A 15,138-nucleotide genomic window follows, 5' to 3' on the forward strand; every position below is an offset into this window, starting at 1 on the left:
GGCAAAGGGTAAAAAAGGAAAACAACAAAGCAAACGAAACACAAAAACCTACCACCCCATATTTATTTATGGAAGAACCAAGTTTCTAGCATAAAACAAATCCGCTCATCGAGTCTAAAATAATAGTGAGCGAGAGTGAGGAGGTTGAGAGCCCTCAACACACAAATTTTCCACTGTCAATTTTACTATATGTTATTGCAATTGAAACATTATATAAGAATATTGAAAATAATAGCAATTAATTGGAAATTGGCGGGCAAATGACCCAGGAGCTCCCCCAAATTGAATCAAACAACAAGTGAAGGCTTTAGGAATATTTTATGGAAAGAATTTAGACGAACTTAATTACAACCAAATATTAAAGAAAGTTGAGGAACAGATAGAAATTTGGTCATAGGTTCTCTAAACCTAATGGAATTCTTACAAGCCTATAAGACCTACATTTATTGCCAAATTGATTATGTAACACAAAAATAGATTTGATAGAACCAATGATAAACATTCTTTTCTTTTCATGAAATCCTTATTTAATATGTACATGTTGAAATGTGCAAGTGACACAGATACTCCTATATGCACCCATATTAGACATATCCGCTCACCCGTACCCTCATATACACACACATACTTACACACACACACACACACTTACTGCTCATACATACGTTGTAAAACGCTTATACTAATTTTACATAATACGTAAGTTTCTAGCTAACGTATAGGCGAGGAATTTATAATAATAAATTATTTTACGTCTACTTATCAATTAACATAATAACTTTACATAGAATTTAAAACAAATGAAATTACTATTCAAGTTTTAAATTTAGAGATATAGTATTGATTGAAATACAAAGTGTATACAAAATTGTATAAGCGTGAAAGGTCATGTTAAAAGGATAGACAAGGTAAAGTACAGAAAAAGCTTGTGCGAAAAGAAGAGATAGTGTTAACACGTGCGGCTTGGGGTATTCTTGAATTAACGTGTTGACCGGTAAACGTGGGTTGAAACATGCAGGCAAAAAGACGGTGTACTAAAGAATCAGGAGATTAGAAAAGGATACATAATTGGATATATTTAAAGAAAAAGGTAAGTAGTGAGTATTATTCTAGACTTATGCCACTTACTATTTAACAAATTTAAAGAGAACATAATAACCCAGCTAGACACCATTTGTCAATAAAGTGAAGAAGGTTAAGTCTGGAAATGTCAGCTCTGATTCTACATTTTAGGCAAGAGAGAAAGAAGAATAGCAAGGTGTTACTGGTTACCACTTCTTTATGATAATATGCATGGATACATTTAATCCATATAGCATATTTGTATCCAGCGCATAATAAAAGCCACAAGTCCGCGATTTCAGGTTCCGGAAACAAGGCCCCATAGAAGAAACTTAGGATAAGACCAAATTTAAGGAATGTAAAAAGTACCGAAGGAGTTTCGAGAGTTTTTTTCAGCCATTTAATTATGAGCTGTTGTAAAGCGAGTATTAAATTGCATTCGAAAATTAAATGGTCAGTGATTTCAGTCCCACCGCAAAAAAAAGTGCATAACTTGAATTAGGGAATATTTTTAAAAAATATGTGTTTTACAGGTAAAATGTCGTGTATGATTTTAAAACACACATATCTAGTGATGGTGTATAGGAATTTATTTTGCAGGTGTTTTTTGTTGTTGAAATATTGGGGGAGTTTAAGTCATATAATTTGGTTATTTTGGGTTCAAGAAGGTGACTTTGTAGTTGTCGTTGATATAATATTTTTGTAGGGTCTTAACCAAAACTGAGACCAGGATTATTTTATGAATTGAGATTGAAATATAAATTATTCTGTTTATATGGATCCGTAGAATACGTTATATCCAACGGGATCTTCTTATATAAACCGCAAAATGAAGTGGGACTGGGACTATGCTATTTGCATCACAAACACACAATATATATTTTAAGTAGAATAAGGCACAGTTGTTCGTTACGAAGAAAACTTAGGAGTATCCGTCATTGAATCAGGGTATGAATGTTCAATCCTGGAACAATATAATACAAGAAAAAGACACGAGTTCGCACCCATCGGTAGTTCCAACCATGCTAGTTTATCTTAATTGCGTCTGCTAATTTCCACCTTCAGCCAGTGGTAATCAAGAATAGTTCAATTTTCAAAACTGCTCGGCACACTTCGTTCAGTATGAGACATCTTGGAGAAAATTCAATAATTGTTCGCCGATTTTGACGTTTGGACAACTAATGGCAGGCAGTGCCGTTTGCATTCGAATAGTCTTGGATTTCACCAGTGAACGAAAGGTAAGATCCGAACAACATCGAGTGCGCAGTTTTTCGGATCTTACCTTTCGGTCAATCGTGAAAAATGAACTCTTCTTGATTACGACTGGCTTACGTTGGAGATTAGCAGACGCTATTAGGATAAACTAACAGAGTCGGACCTACCGAGCGGTGGGGACTCGTGTCTTCCCTTGTGTTATATTGTTACAGGTTAGAAGCGTCATCCTTTGATTCATGGACGAATACTCCTTATTTTCACTGTAACGAACCCCTTTTAGAATAAGGCACTTTACAGATAATACCCAGTATACCTGGGAGGCCGTATACATTTATTTGTACCGATACCTATGTAAGCACAATCGGAGACTAGTAATCGGAATCTATATTGGGATGGAATACGGAAGAGATGGGAAGCTATCTCGTCTGCTTTTAACAAAGCGTGATGTTTATTCACCTACATGACGTTTGGATCACTGGCGAGATGGCCTTTAAAAAACATAGTATACGTATGATTCCGCCTTGCCATTTGTATGGTCAATACACTGATTCTAAATCCACACAATACTGCGTTGTCCACAAACAGCAACTGACCGTTATAGAATTACTGGTGCAATAAGGGATACATTTTTGGGCATTGACGCTAAATAACCTCTAAATTACAAATGAGATTAATGACAGCAATATATATAAATAAAGTTTTAGTTGATTATGTAACATCAATAATGAAAGCCAAACGATTAGATATGTTTTAAGGTGCACAAGAGTACTTCATTTATATAGTTTTTATCATACCATGAAACAAATTGATCATCTTTGGACCGCGTGCTTTGTCTGACGAAACAGGGTTAATGGGAGCGTTAAATAAAAAAGAAAGACCTCTAATTCATACGATCATCGAAATTATATCAAGCGCATGTGAAATTGTTTGTTCTCATATACTTGTATAAAAAGTTTTCATTTATCTTGAATAAGTTTTTGTTTATTATTAAAATAAAAATCGTATGGCTATAAGCTAGATACATAGGATTATTCAGTGAAAGACAACTCCTGGACACTGCTGGAGTCCCGACAATACTTAAGTATGAAAGCCTTGAATTTGCAATGGTTACAAGGAAGAAAAAAAGGACGTTATAAATTTATGGAAGCCCGTGCATATCAATTATCTTGAACCATTTTTCAAGTTGTTTGCAGAAATGCATTTTAGATACCACATCGGTTACCATTAACGATGCCATTTGAAAATAACTATAGTCTACTTTCAATAATATTTATTGAAGGAAAATAAACATCTTCATATATAACTTAAAGACTGCGATGTTTTCGGATTTTGTACAACCAAAAAGCTTGTTAAAAGTTGTTTTGAATTTGACAAAGAGAGAGAAAGAAAGAGATTTTAGAAGTATTTTTGAAATTGAATATTAGACAGAAACATTATTTCATTGCATAGACTAGCCAGGCGATCATCTATGTTGAATCAATGATAGATGGTACATGTTACTAACAGAAATATAAGATTTAAAAGAATTTCTTTATGAAAATATTTTCTCATAAAATAAGAAAACATCGATCAATTATGTTTTTGGCAAATGACTATTCGTGATAGCACTGTAAAGAAATAAATATCAACTAAAAGCTTGTTAAACAAATTTCTTGTTTTCGTTTGTTCTAGTAATTGTTTCCACTTTATAACTGTACTCTTCCATTCCAAGGTGTGAATCAATCATCACAGCGAGGCCAGAGGAACTTCCGTGAGTGCCTAATTAAGTGCTTACTCAGTGTCAGTAGGGGATTTATTTGAATACTGTTGAATTTTAGTCGTATCGACAGGATGACACGAGCCAATCAGGAAGCTAATTGTCATCAACCGATCACATATATAAAAGGTGCTGACATTACGGTACTTTAAACGGACTGAATATAGAGATGGATAACGATTTTAAGGACATGGAAAGCCATAATTTACGGGATGCAGAGAAAAACGCAAGTTTAAATCGTAATACACCAAGACTCCTAAAGAAGACAAAAAGGGCAGCTGATATTCCTGTTACAAAATTTCATGATTTGTACAGACCAACAGGAGAAATCTTAGGAAATGGTACTATTGATTCAGTGCAGACATTTATAAATATTTCCAACAGCAAAGAATATGCTGTAAAGATCATTAAAAACAACACGATCCGATCCAGCAGCAAAGTCTTCAAAGAAATAGAAATATACAACTTATGTCAAGGTCAGGAGAACATCTTACAGCTTTATGAATACTTTGAAGAAGAAGGTCGATTTTATTTGGTCTTTGACAAGATGTTGGGAGGAACCTTGTTTGACAATATTGAGAGAAGGGGTCATCTGACTGAGACAGAAGCCAGTTTAATAGTGAAATGCATCACACGAGCCTTGGATTTCCTCCACAATAAAGGAATAGTCCACAGGGATCTAAAGCTAGAAAACATATTGTGTGAAAAGAAAGAAATATTCCCGATACGAATATGTGATTTTGACTTGGCAAGTGGTGTGCCTGTTGAAAGTCAGAAGGATATGTGTTCCACGCCAGATCTCCTGACGCCAGTCGGCACAGCAGATTATATGGCTCCTGAAGTTGTTAAAGTTTGGCTTGGTGAATCCTTATCCTATGACAAGAAATGTGATCTCTGGAGCCTGGGAATAATCATGTACATCATGCTGTGCGGTTACCATCCATTTTATGGCGACTGTGGAGGTGGTTGTGGGTGGAACAGTGATGTGATGTGTCGGGACTGCCAGGACATGCTTTTCAGCAGCATCAAAAATGATGTTTATGAGTTTCCAGAAAACGATTGGAGTGTAATCTCAGACAGTGCCAAAGACCTCATTCGTCACTTGCTGGTGCGAGATCCACGCAAGCGTTATTCTACCGAGCAGGTCTTGAACCACCCCTGGGTATCTTGCCCACCGGCTGCTACTTCTCTTGCTACACCAACAATGCTTTCTAGGAATAGCAGTACCAAGGATTTGGAGCCATTTGCTGAGACTGCTATTTCAATCAACCGCATGCTGCAGCAGCATCTAATTATTCACAAGCCGCCAAGTTATCCTTATAATGACGAAAATGAGGGAAATGAAAACGATGAAATCAATTTTGAAGAAATTGTAGTACCACCATTGAAATTGTCCCCATCTGCTTCCAGCTTGACAAAACATCAGTCAAGTTTGGTGCCCGGAACCAATGTTCGTTCAACAGAATTCGATAGTGGCTGTACACTGCCGGGCATCAGTCATTCACAGGACAAATAGTTATTTAGTGATATTTTCATCTGAATAACTTTTATTTTGAAAATAATTACAAACACGTGACTAACTTTGCTACATCAAGTTTACGATAAGGACTGTTTGTTCAAAATATGCTGCCTTTGATGAAAAGTTTAGGATTTGTTCTGATTTTCATCAATCCAGATTGTCTTGTTTCGAAGAGTACATTTTAAGAGTGGGTGGGTGGGATTATACAACCTAAAGAGTTTTCATCTCTTATAATGTAGATGAAACAAATTGTCCGGAGTATATATGTGCATATATCACTTTCGTTGAATTGTTGCTAAAATGTAATTGACTTTTATTCTGTAAAATGCTGATTGTTGTAATAAAATACGACTGAATTTTATATGATCGTTAATACCAATTCATGGTTCTGAATGTCTTTGAAAGAAGAGATTATTCAGTATTTGTGTTAATAATCAACGAGTGCTTTGATTTTATAATTGTGCTGTTATTCATGAATGAGGTTGGTGGAATGTAAAATGTTCTCTGATGCTTAAAATGACGTGTCAAAATAGTGATATTTTATATCTAAAGTGCCAGTATATCACCAGGTGTTAATATGTAAATCTTACTCAGTTTGATTTCTAATATTTCTTCATTAACTAAATTCATACTAGCATCTTGATTTTTTCTTCAGTGTATTTCGCAATTATATTTCATTCTCATTTATCGGACACTTGTAAGTTATAACAAATAGATATATTGGAGAATTGCAATTTTTTTTAATAAAAAGTCCCATTTCTATGAAATATTGTTTTCCTTTGTGAAATTAAATTTTGTATTAGATGTGATTTGTAATTTTCAATAATCTCTCTCACTGTCTATCTATCTATCATAAAAATTATATTAGAAGAAACGAAACAACTCAGCTATGTACACATGTACAAATTTCTACCCCAAATTTCAATTTTTAGTTTTAACATACCCAATAAATCGAAACTCATTTGATAATTGGGAAATATATGTAGCTACTAAATTTCTGACTCACGCTTAAACAGATTTGTTCCGTTTAATTGGTAGTGTTGTGGTTTGAGCTGTGAAATAAGGATTCGGAAAATGTCCCCAAGGCATACGTGCTTAAAACAACACTTGACACAAGCGGCGACATGGATTAAGTCTGACAATAGGATAATCTGAAATGTTTGCACGATTCAAAGGAACTAACTGTTATGGCTAATTACATTGAATAAATAATTACATGTTTATTGGTGAGCCATTTACTAAATACCGTGCTTATGTGTTGATTATCTACTTGTGATTGATGCTATTCTTTTGTAGACATGATGAACAGAATATTGTTTACTTGTTCTTTTAAAAACTAAACTATCAGAGCTTTATTAAACAGACATGATATCGCTTTTGATGCTTTGAGGATGCAGACCGACAAAGAAGTTTTCTAAAACTCAGATTCACTCAAATGATTTTCGGCAGATAATTATCATTGCATACATATATTTAAGTATAGTTTGTCTTTCCACACAACAATGTTTGCATGCAGTGCTACGGGTGAGATATAGAAACCACCTGTAATTGGTAATTCTCACAAGCTCCGCTGCTTTAAGGACATTATACTTTTAATCAAGGGGTCTTGGGGAAAACTAACTGAAATTCACTTTTCTGGTCTTCCCTTAGAGATCCCAAACTGAGAGTTAAGGCTCAAAGTAGAACAAAAGTTTGGAGCAAAAGTTTTGAAGGAAAGGATGACCACCGTCTGGGGCTTTCCTTCAGTATTTACATGAGTTAGGCTGCTGTACATGTCGGAGGACGCCAGGAGGGTGCCTCTTTTTACATACATTATGGGATTTGGTATCAAATCATGGTATAGATGATGCCATCAGTTTCGTAACTGTAGCAGGTGTGGTACCACGGGCCTTCCACCAACGGATTGTCCATAACCGGTACAACAACAAGAAAACATGCCTCAAAACTCAGTAATGATTGATGAAATGGCCTATGATCGTCAGAGGGTTCCAGATCCTGGGGGAGAGATGGAACAGATCTCAGGAAACCCACCCCACTGAAATGCCGCAACATCGAACCAGGTCATACTGGGTATGCAGTGCGAAATTGAGGTTGGAAGCTCAAACGGTCCTAAAACTTCTCAATCCACGTCCACATAATGGACTAGTTATACAAATACGAGTGCACGTGAGAAGAAGGGGGCAAAGGGTAAAAAAGGAAAACAACAAAGCAAACGAAACACAAAAACCTACCACCCCATATTTATTTATGGAAGAACCAAGTTTCTAGCATAAAACAAATCCGCTCATCGAGTCTAAAATAATAGTGAGCGAGAGTGAGGAGGTTGAGAGCCCTCAACACACAAATTTTCCACTGTCAATTTTACTATATGTTATTGCAATTGAAACATTATATAAGAATATTGAAAATAATAGCAATTAATTGGAAATTGGCGGGCAAATGACCCAGGAGCTCCCCCAAATTGAATCAAACAACAAGTGAAGGCTTTAGGAATATTTTATGGAAAGAATTTAGACGAACTTAATTACAACCAAATATTAAAGAAAGTTGAGGAACAGATAGAAATTTGGTCATAGGTTCTCTAAACCTAATGGAATTCTTACAAGCCTATAAGACCTACATTTATTGCCAAATTGATTATGTAACACAAAAATAGATTTGATAGAACCAATGATAAACATTCTTTTCTTTTCATGAAATCCTTATTTAATATGTACATGTTGAAATGTGCAAGTGACACAGATACTCCTATATGCACCCATATTAGACATATCCGCTCACCCGTACCCTCATATACACACACATACTTACACACACACACACACACTTACTGCTCATACATACGTTGTAAAACGCTTATACTAATTTTACATAATACGTAAGTTTCTAGCTAACGTATAGGCGAGGAATTTATAATAATAAATTATTTTACGTCTACTTATCAATTAACATAATAACTTTACATAGAATTTAAAACAAATGAAATTACTATTCAAGTTTTAAATTTAGAGATATAGTATTGATTGAAATACAAAGTGTATACAAAATTGTATAAGCGTGAAAGGTCATGTTAAAAGGATAGACAAGGTAAAGTACAGAAAAAGCTCGTGCGAAAAGAAGAGATAGTGTTAACACGTGCGGCTTGGGGTATTCTTGAATTAACGTGTTGACCGGTAAACGTGGGTTGAAACATGCAGGCAAAAAGACGGTGTACTAAAGAATCAGGAGATTAGAAAAGGATACATAATTGGATATATTTAAAGAAAAAGGTAAGTAGTGAGTATTATTCTAGACTTATGCCACTTACTATTTAACAAATTTAAAGAGAACATAATAACCCAACTAGACACCATTTGTCAATAAAGTGAAGAAGGTTAAGTCTGGAAATGTCAGCTCTGATTCTACATTTTAGGCAAGAGAGAAAGAAGAATAGCAAGGTGTTACTGGTTACCACTTCTTTATGATAATATGCATGGATACATTTAATCCATATAGCATATTTGTATCCAGCGCATAATAAAAGCCACAAGTCCGCGATTTCAGGTTCCGGAAACAAGGCCCCATAGAAGAAACTTAGGATAAGACCAAATTTAAGGAATGTAAAAAGTACCGAAGGAGTTTCGAGAGTTTTTTTCAGCCATTTAATTATGAGCTGTTGTAAAGCGAATATTAAATTGCATTCGAAAATTAAATGGTCAGTGATTTCAGTCCCACCGCAAAAAAAAAGTGCATAACTTGAATTAGGGAATATTTTTAAAAAATATGTGTTTTACAGGTAAAATGTCGTGTATGATTTTAAAACACACATATCTAGTGATGGTGTATAGGAATTTATTTTGCAGGTGTTTTTTGTTGTTGAAATATTGGGGGAGTTTAAGTCATATAATTTGGTTATTTTGGGTTCAAGAAGGTGACTTTGTAGTTGTCGTTGATATAATATTTTTGTAGGGTCTTAACCAAAACTGAGACCAGGATTATTTTATGAATTGAGATTGAAATATAAATTATTCTGTTTATATGGATCCGTAGAATACGTTATATCCAACGGGATCTTCTTATATAAACCGCAAAATGAAGTGGGACTGGGACTATGCTATTTGCATCACAAACACACAATATATATTTTAAGTAGAATAAGGCACAGTTGTTCGTTACGAAGAAAACTTAGGAGTATCCGTCATTGAATCAGGGTATGAATGTTCAATCCTGTAACAATATAATACAAGAAAAAGACACGAGTTCGCACCTATCGGTAGTTCCAACCATGCTAGTTTATCCTAATTGCGTCTGCTAATTTCCACCTTCAGCCAGTGGTAATCAAGAATAGTTCAATTTTCAAAACTGCTCGACACACTTCGTTCAGTATGAGACATCTTGGAGAAAATTCAATAATTGTTCGCCGATTTTGACGTTTGGACAACTAATGGCAGGCAGTGCCGTTTGCATTCGAATAGTCTTGGATTTCACCAGTGAACGAAAGGTAAGATCCGAACAACATCGAGTGCGCAGTTTTTCGGATCTTACCTTTCGGTCAATCGTGAAAAATGAACTCTTCTTGATTACGACTGGCTTACGTTGGAGATTAGCAGACGCTATTAGGATAAACTAACAGAGTCGGACCTACCGAGCGGTGGGGACTCGTGTCTTCCCTTGTGTTATATTGTTACAGGTTAGAAGCGTCATCCTTTGATTCATGGACGAATACTCCTAATTTTCACTGTAACGAACCCCTTTTAGAATAAGGCACTTTACAGATAATACCCAATATACCTGGGAGGCCGTATACATTTATTTGTACCGATACCTATGTAAGCACAATCGGAGACTAGTAATCGGAATCTATATTGGGATGGAATACGGAAGAGATGGGAAGCTATCTCGTCTGCTTTTAACAAAGCGTGATGTTTATTCACCTACATGACGTTTGGATCACTGGCGAGATGGCCTTTAAAAAACATAGTATACGTATGATTCCGCCTTGCCATTTGTATGGTCAATACACTGATTCTAAATCCACACAATACTGCGTTGTCCGCAAACAGCAACTGACCGTTATAGAATTACTGGTGCAATAAGGGATACATTTTTGGGCATCGACGCAAAATAACCTCTAAATTACAAATGAGATTAATGACAGCAATATATATAAATAAAGTTTTAGTTGATTATGTAACATCAATAATGAAAGCCAAACGATTAGATATGTTTTAAGGTGCACAAGAGTACTTCATTTATATAGTTTTTATCATACCATGAAACAAATTGATCATCTTTGGACCGCGTGCTTTGTCTGACGAAACAGGGTTAATGGGAGCGTTAAATAAAAAAGAAAGACCTCTAATTCATACGATCATCGAAATTATATCAAGCGCATGTGAAATTGTTTGTTCTCATATACTTGTATAAAAAGTTTTCATTTATCTTGAATAAGTTTTTGTTTATTATTAAAATAAAAATCGTATGGCTATAAGCTAGATACATAGTATTATTCAGTGAAAGACAACTCCTGGACACTGCTGGAGTCCCGACAATACTTAAGTATGAAAGCCTTGAATTTGCAATGGTTGCAAGGAAGAAAAAAAGGACGTTATAAATATATGGAAGCCCGTGCATATCAATTATCTTGAACCATTTTTCAAGTTGTTTGCAGAAATGCATTTTAGATACCACATCGGTTACCATTAACGATGCCATTTGAAAATAACTATAGTCTACTTTCAATAATATTTATTGAAGGAAAATAAACATCTTCATATATAACTTAAAGACTGCGATGTTTTCGGATTTTGTACAACCAAAAAGCTTGTTAAAAGTTGTTTTGAATTTGACAAAGAGAGAGAAAGAAAGAGATTTTAGAAGTATTTTTGAAATTGAATATTAGACAGAAACATTATTTCATTGCATAGACTAGCCAGGCGATCATCTATGTTGAATCAATGATAGATGGTACATGTTACTAACAGAAATATAAGATTTAAAAGAATTTCTTTATGAAAATATTTTCTCATAAAATAAGAAAACATCGATCAATTATGTTTTTGGCAAATGACTATTCGTGATAGCACTGTAAAGAAATAAATATCAACTAAAAGCTTGTTAAACAAATTTCTTGTTTTCGTTTGTTCTAGTAATTGTTTCCACTTTATAACTGTGATATGTACTCTTCCATTCCAAGGTGTGAATCAATCATCACAGCGAGGCCAGAGGAACTTCCGTGAGTGCCTAATTAAGTGCTTACTCAGTGTCAGTAGGGGATTTATTTGAATACTGTTGAATTTTAGTCGTATCGACAGGATGACACGAGCCAATCAGGAAGCTAATTGTCATCAACCGATCACATATATAAAAGGTGCTGACATTACGGTACTTTAAACGGACTGAATATAGAGATGGATAACGATTTTAAGGACATGGAAAGCCATAATTTACGGGATGCAGAGAAAAACGCAAGTTTAAATCGTAATACACCAAGACTCCTAAAGAAGACAAAAAGGGCAGCTGATATTCCTGTTACAAAATTTCATGATTTGTACAGACCAACAGGAGAAATCTTAGGAAATGGTACTATTGATTCAGTGCAGACATTTATAAATATTTCCAACAGCAAAGAATATGCTGTAAAGATCATTAAAAACAACACGATCCGATCCAGCAGCAAAGTCTTCAAAGAAATAGAAATATACAACTTATGTCAAGGTCAGGAGAACATCTTACAGCTTTATGAATACTTTGAAGAAGAAGGTCGATTTTATTTGGTCTTTGACAAGATGTTGGGAGGAACCTTGTTTGACAATATTGAGAGAAGGGGTCATCTGACTGAGACAGAAGCCAGTTTAATAGTGAAATGCATCACACGAGCCTTGGATTTCCTCCACAATAAAGGAATAGTCCACAGGGATCTAAAGCTAGAAAACATATTGTGTGAAAAGAAAGAAATATTCCCGATACGAATATGTGATTTTGACTTGGCAAGTGGTGTGCCTGTTGAAAGTCAGAAGGATATGTGTTCCACGCCAGATCTCCTGACGCCAGTCGGCACAGCAGATTATATGGCTCCTGAAGTTGTTAAAGTTTGGCTTGGTGAATCCTTATCCTATGACAAGAAATGTGATCTCTGGAGCCTGGGAATAATCATGTACATCATGCTGTGCGGTTACCATCCATTTTATGGCGACTGTGGAGGTGGTTGTGGGTGGAACAGTGATGTGATGTGTCGGGACTGCCAGGACATGCTTTTCAGCAGCATCAAAAATGATGTTTATGAGTTTCCAGAAAACGATTGGAGTGTAATCTCAGACAGTGCCAAAGACCTCATTCGTCACTTGCTGGTGCGAGATCCACGCAAGCGTTATTCTACCGAGCAGGTCTTCAACCACCCCTGGGTATCTTGCCCACCGGCTGCTACTTCTCTTGCTACACCAACAATGCTTTCTAGGAATAGCAGTACCAAGGATTTGGAGCCATTTGCTGAGACTGCTATTTCAATCAACCGCATGCTGCAGCAGCATCTAATTATTCACAAGCCGCCAAGTTATCCTTATAATGACGAAAATGAGGGAAATGAAAACGATGAAATCAATTTTGAAGAAATTGTAGTACCACCATTAAAATTGTCCCCATCTGCTTCCAGCTTGACAAAACATCAGTCAAGTTTGGTGCCCGGAACCAATGTTCGTTCAACAGAATTCGATAGTGGCTGTACACTGCCGGGCATCAGTCATTCACAGGACGAATAGTTATTTAGTGATATTTTCATCTGAATAACTTTTATTTTGAAAATAATTACAAACACGTGACTAACTTTGCTACATCAAGTTTACGATAAGGACTGATTATTCAAAATATGCTGCCTTTGATGAAAAGTTTAGGATTTGTTCTGATTTTCATCAATCCAGATTGTCTTGTTTCGAAGAGTACATTTTAAGAGTGGGTGGGTGGGATTATACAACCTAAAGAGTTTTCATCTCTTATAATGTAGATGAAACAAATTGTCCGGAGTATATATGTGCATATATCACTTTCGTTGAATTGTTGCTAAATTGTAATTGACTTTTATTCTGTAAAATGCTGATTGTTGTAATAAAATACGACTGAATTTTATATGATCGTTAATACCAATTCATGGTTCTGAATGTCTTTGAAAGGAGAGATTATTCAGTATTTGTGTTAATAATCAACGAGTGCTTTGATTTTATAATTGTGCTGTTATTCATGAATGAGGTTGGTGGAATGTAAAATGTTCTCTGATGCTTAAAATGACGTGTCAAAATAGTGATATTTTATATCTAAAGTGCCAGTATATCACCAGGTGTTAATATGTAAATCTTACTCAGTTTGATTTCTAATATTTCTTCATTAACTAAATTCATACTAGCATCTTGATTTTTTTCTTCAGTGTATTTCGCAATTATATTTCATTCTCATTTATCGGACACTTGTAAGTTATAACAAATAGATATATTGGAGAATTGCATTTTTTAATAAAAAGTCCCATTTCTATGAAATATTGTTTTCCTTTGTGAAATTAAATTTTGTATTAGATGTGATTTGTAATTTTCAATAATCTCTCTCTCTGTCTATCTATCTATCAGAAAAATTATATTAGAAGAAACGAAACAACTCAGCTATGTACACATGTACAAATTTCTACCCCAAATTTCAATTTTTAGTTTTAACATACCCAATAAATCGAAACTCATTTGATACTTGGGAAATATATGTAGCTACTAAATTTCTGACTCACGCTTAAACAGATTTGTTCCGTTTAATTGGTAGTGTTGTGGTTTGAGCTGTGAAATAAGGATTCGGAAAATGTCCCCAAGGCATACGTGCTTAAAACAACACTTGACACAAGCGGCGACATGGATTAAGTCTGACAATAGGATAATCTGAAATGTTTGCACGATTCAAAGGAACTAACTGTTATGGCTAATTACATTGAATAAATAATTACATGTTTATTGGTGAGCCATTTACTAAATACCGTGCTTATGTGTTGATTATCTACTTGTGATTGATGCTATTCTTTTGTAGACATGATGAACAGAATATTGTTTACTTGTTCTTTTAAAAACTAAACTATCAGAGCTTTATTAAACAGACATGATATCGCTTTTGATGCTTTGAGGATGCAGACCGACAAAGAAGTTTTCTAAAACTCAGATTCACTCAAATGATTTTCGGCAGATAATTATCATTGCATACATATATTTAAGTATAGTTTGTCTTTCCACACAACAATGTTTGCATGCAGTGCTACGGGTGAGATATAGAAACCACCTGTAATTGGTAATTCTCACAAGCTCCGCTGCTTTAAGGACATTATACTTTTAATCAAGGGGTCTTGGGGAAAACTAACTGAAATTCACTTTTCTGGTCTTCCCTTAGAGATCCCAAACTGAGAGTTAAGGCTCAAAGTAGAACAAAAGTTTGGAGCAAAAGTTTTGAAGGAAAGGATGACCACCGTCTGGGGCTTTCCTTCAGTATTTACATGAGTTAGGCTGCTGTACATGTCGGAGGACGCCAGGAGGGTGCCTCTTTTAACATACATTATGGGATTTGGTATCAAATCATGGTATAGATGATG

The 15,138-nt window shown here is 35.2% G+C and overlaps 2 pseudogenes; both read left to right on the top strand.

The window, feature by feature from the left end:
- The first annotated feature begins 4,580 nt into the window (after window positions 1-4,580).
- Window positions 4,581-5,549, top strand: LOC149804222 (MAP kinase-interacting serine/threonine-protein kinase 1 pseudogene; annotated as a pseudogene).
- A 6,770-nt stretch (window positions 5,550-12,319) lies between these two features.
- LOC149804223 (MAP kinase-interacting serine/threonine-protein kinase 1 pseudogene) lies at window positions 12,320-13,288 on the top strand (annotated as a pseudogene).
- The last annotated feature ends 1,850 nt before the right edge of the window (window positions 13,289-15,138 follow it).

Source organism: Sinohyriopsis cumingii, chromosome 2, assembly GCF_028554795.1.
Source record: "Sinohyriopsis cumingii isolate HCF-2022 chromosome 2, ASM2855479v2, whole genome shotgun sequence".
Taxonomy (NCBI): domain Eukaryota; kingdom Metazoa; phylum Mollusca; class Bivalvia; order Unionida; family Unionidae; genus Sinohyriopsis; species Sinohyriopsis cumingii.